Source organism: Neomonachus schauinslandi, chromosome 10 (assembly GCF_002201575.2).
Source record: "Neomonachus schauinslandi chromosome 10, ASM220157v2, whole genome shotgun sequence".
In the NCBI taxonomy this organism is placed as follows: Eukaryota; Metazoa; Chordata; class Mammalia; order Carnivora; family Phocidae; genus Neomonachus; species Neomonachus schauinslandi.
Window position 1 is genome coordinate 70,043,076 of NC_058412.1, and position 4,398 is coordinate 70,047,473.

General features: G+C 37.5%; 1 non-coding gene across 1 annotated transcript; it reads right to left on the reverse strand.

The window, feature by feature from the left end:
- Window positions 1–3,510: 3,510 nt before the first annotated feature.
- LOC123326064 lies at window positions 3,511–3,617 on the reverse strand. The gene has a single exon (XR_006540854.1). It is a non-coding gene; the product is annotated as a U6 spliceosomal RNA (small nuclear RNA).
- Between the last annotated feature and the right edge of the window lie 781 nt (window positions 3,618–4,398).

Here is a 4,398-nt window from a genome sequence, read left to right on the forward strand (position 1 = left end):
ATGTCTTTTACTGGTTTTATTTGAGTTAAATGAAGAGACAGGAGACCTAGCTTATTGCTTAGCATTGCTAAGCCAAGGCATCCAGTTGTTCACATTCTTATTCACATTGCTGTTTATTTTCCTAGCTTTGAGTTCCCAAGACCTCCTTCCCAGGCTCTTCTCCCAACACTCTTAGGTCAGAAGGCTGGCGATGATCAAGATGAGAGACTGGGGATGAACATTGTTACAAACTGAGTCTGGGGGCTAGGGAACACCAACCTTCATTCTCAGGGGGCTGTGGAAGAAATGGCTAAATGCAGTCATTGCAAAGAAATCAACAGATTGTCCCAACTACCTCCATCGCCTTCTGCGATTAACCTTCTCTTCATTTGGATGCTTTTATCTGGCTTGACTATGTTTTTCCTTTAAATTGGCAGTCTGTGAGCATTTTGTGGGGAGAAGAGACAGGAGAGGGAAAGTGACTTGAAATATGGTTGTGGGTGTTTTTTAACAAGTTCTCTAAAAACCTTAAAAAAGACCTTTTAAAAAAAATCTCTGTGAATTACCTTCTTTTGCTTTAAAAATATAGAATGTTCAGTGTTCCACACTAGTTCATGATATACACCCTTTAGGGTAGAAAAGAATGATCTCATTTTAGGCACCCAACCAAAACAGAATAATTTCTTTCTTTAAAAAGAAACTTCTACTACTAAAGTTAAATGTATGAGAATACATTGAACATATACATTAGACACATTAACACGAGGATAACAATTACTAGCTTTATCTTAAAGCTTTACCTATGTAAATAATTTTAGAGGAAAACCCATCATAATTTCAAAAATGACATCTTTAATTTTTTCGAGTGTAACTTTTTAGCTCTCCTTTACTTTTCTTCTAAGAATACTGGGAAATTGTCATTTTGAAAGTCAACTCCACAACATCTTCAAGTTGTAAACCATGAGGACAACAGCAAAACCTTTAGCCAGAGATCAAAGTACGGTGAAGTACCCAAAACAAAGCAAGACCTCTGCTTTGGATTTGGATTCTAAAATGTCTTTATGGGATTCTAAACATGATAGACATGATCTGTCAGAGATCTCCATTCATTTATTCAAATCAAGTGATCGTACTTCTAGCTATACCATTTACAGACATGTTTAATGCCATCTTGGCATTTAAATGAAAGGTATTGAGGTTCCCATGGCCTGTGTCCACAATATGGTGGGCTCAATTCTGAAAAATAGAAAATATGCTATTGCAAAGTCAACATATGGCTCCCCCATGATAGAGATCTGCCTAAACATTGCAGAGAGCATATGGAAAAAGAATTTTGTAGACAAAGTTATATAGTCAAGAATGAGAAGATCATTTTGGGCTTGCTGCCTTTTCATTTTTCTATCATAAAACTAAGTCAAGAAATTATTTGGTCTTAAACATGCACACACTAACTGAAAAATAAAAGTTTATCTGTTGAGTTGCAGAGTGACGTCTTTATTTTGCCTGGCAATGTCAGAGAGGAATATGAAGTATATATGGCTCCTGATTTGAAACTTTGTTCTAGTATATTATACAAATGAGTACAGTAAACACTTTGGGGGTACCTTTTCAATTCAAAAGCTATCTGATTTTCTCCAGTAACTGAACTGTGAGCCACGGTTTGGTTCTCCACCATGATTAAATTTAAACTGTGATTCTGAATCCCCTGGTCATATCTGATTACCCAAGCTGAGACAGTCTAATTCTCTCTCCCAGAAATGGAGAATTGGGATTGATCAAGAACAGATCATTCATTTCTAAGTGTCACTGGCACTGAGTATTGAAACTTGGGATACATGGGGTAGTCTGGATCTCTGTAAGAACAAAGGAGACACAGACAGGCTTCTAGTTGTCCTGGTTCTTCATAAGACCCAACCCTAGTTGGCCTTTATACTCAGTCATATACTACTTTACTATTAGAGTCCCTTTCTCTTTTTGCTTAAACTAGTCTTTTTTCTGAGGGGAGGACTTTTGACGAATATACATATCGTCATGAGATCCTATAAAGGCATGAATTACAAATACTAAGATGGAGGGGAGAGGAGGGTAAAGTTGGAAGCCTTCATGGCCTGTCTTTTCCTTTTATTTTTTTTTTCCTTCCTAGCTTATTGTATACTGCTTTCTAATTTCATCTAAAATCCGTTTCTTCAAGTAGTTTCATGGTAGAAAAATAACTTAAGTTTATTTTTGTGCCTCTTTCGAGCCACACCCAGCACAGTCCTGAAATTCCTAGGAGGACAACCTGTGTTTATTATTGATTTTATTTTATTTTTTATTTAAGTTTTTATTTTAATTTCAGCTAGTTAACAGTGTTACATTAGTTTCAGTTGTGCAATATGGTAATTTAGCAGTTCTATACTATTATTGATTTTAAAAATACTTTTAAAAAATTTCCCATAATTCTAAGTGAGGCACTTTCCACTTTTCTTTCCTCCATTTCCTCCACTGCCTTTTCTCCTTCAGATAGGGAGTTAGGGAACTGCAAAAAACCACTACATAGAAGGCCCATTTTCTATGAAGAAGGAATGTCTGCCCTCATAAGGAATAGGTCATTGGAATTTATTGCTGAATGGTTGGCCATTCTGGAGAAAGTCCCTTGCAATTATATGATCTAATAATCACTGCTGATAAATCATTTTTTAAAAACAAGAGAAACTGTTGAAGGTTTGCCGAACAAATCTCTGAAATGTGACAATTGAATGATCTGCAGTTTATTTCTCTAATTAAAAGACAGTCTTTTAATGCCCAACTTCTTTGTAAAAATGAATGTTTCCACACTTTCTTTTTCTGAAAGAGGGAATTATTCCACAGTTTAAACAGAGAAATTGTAGCACAGGTTCATCTCTTAGTGGAAGAGAGACCCCACATAAAATTCTGAAAATTTAGTGAGAGCAGCAGAACAAATGGAATATTATCTGAGTGACAATGATCTCAGCTTTCTTTCTAATATGAAAAGACAGCTGGGTTGAGGCCCTTGGGCCACCCGCTGCTGGAAGAAAAATGTTTGAATCCTCAATACCTTTCATTTGCTAGTTTGTGGAGGTGAGAATGTGGGGCTCACAGCATGAGCTGGAGAAGTAAGTTAAATTTCATCTGCTCATCTCTTCCCACCTTTCGCCTACAGAAGATTTCTAATTGAAGTCTCTGCCAAGGAAATGTCAGCCTAATATCTACTTGAAACTTGATTTGGGAGTTTTTGTGGGGTTATTGGGACTTGATTCATTCCTTTGAAAATGAAATATATTTTACAGATTGTGTTAGGTTTATTACCTGTTTGGTTTTTGTTGTTGTTGTTGTTTTTGTTTTGTATCTACGACAGTAGTAGATTATAGTGGTGCTCCTTCCTAAGATGTATACCTTCAGAAAACGTGAAAATGCTCTGATGTGGCTACAGGGTAACTTAAAACTCTAATTCCTTAGCCATTTGTTCATTCTGTCCTCACTCCAGTGGATGGTGCAAAATGCCTCATCTTTATACTTTTATTTTATTTTTTAAATATGGAATGCTTTGTGAATTTGCGTATCATACCTGCACAAGGGCCATGCTAATCTTCTCTGTACTGTTCTAATTTTAGCACATGTGCTGCCAAAGCGAGCACAAGCATTATACTTTTAAATAAATAATTACATGTGTGTGTTCTACAAGTGTATCCTCTACCTCAGAAAAACATTTTGCCACAAAATATATTGGCTACTGAAGGATCAGGTAACTATATATGTAATTAGTGCATGAAATTCAAGACCACACTTTTGGTTTTTGCCTTCAGCCCTAAGTGTTCCTAACCACCAGTTACTCCTGGGCATTTCATAAGAGCACCATGTGGACGGTTAACACAATTTTTGTCTGCCCCTTCAATTTCTGCAGCTTCTTTATCTTGGCAGCAACATACTCTACACAGAACCAGCACCTGATATTTCTTTTAAGGGGGAAACAGACTGTTCACACAGGAAGAGGATGGTAGGAGGAGGACGACTTCACACAGGTGGAAGATTCGTTTTTACATAGAAGTAATAAAGTCAGTAGGAGGATAGTAGCTGATATCCCCCAGAGAGCAAGGCTTCGAACCATCATTAATGGTTGGACATGGCCTAGTCCATTTCCTTCACATAAATGATACACTGAATCTGAGCCAACCTGTGGTACTTCTATTGCAGTGAATGTTTCCTGAGAAATCATGGCCTGAAAATGAAAGATACATTAGCAGTTTTTGGATATATACACATCCTCCTCCATGAGGAAGTCTTGGTGTCTCTTTTCTTTCCACCAGTGCTGCCCTTGAGTGTCGCAGTCTGGGCATGAATATTCGCTGCAGCTTCCTCGCTGGTCAGGCAGCTCTAGGATCCCTGCCAGTCGTCTGCGGCACCATTGCCAGTGCGCAG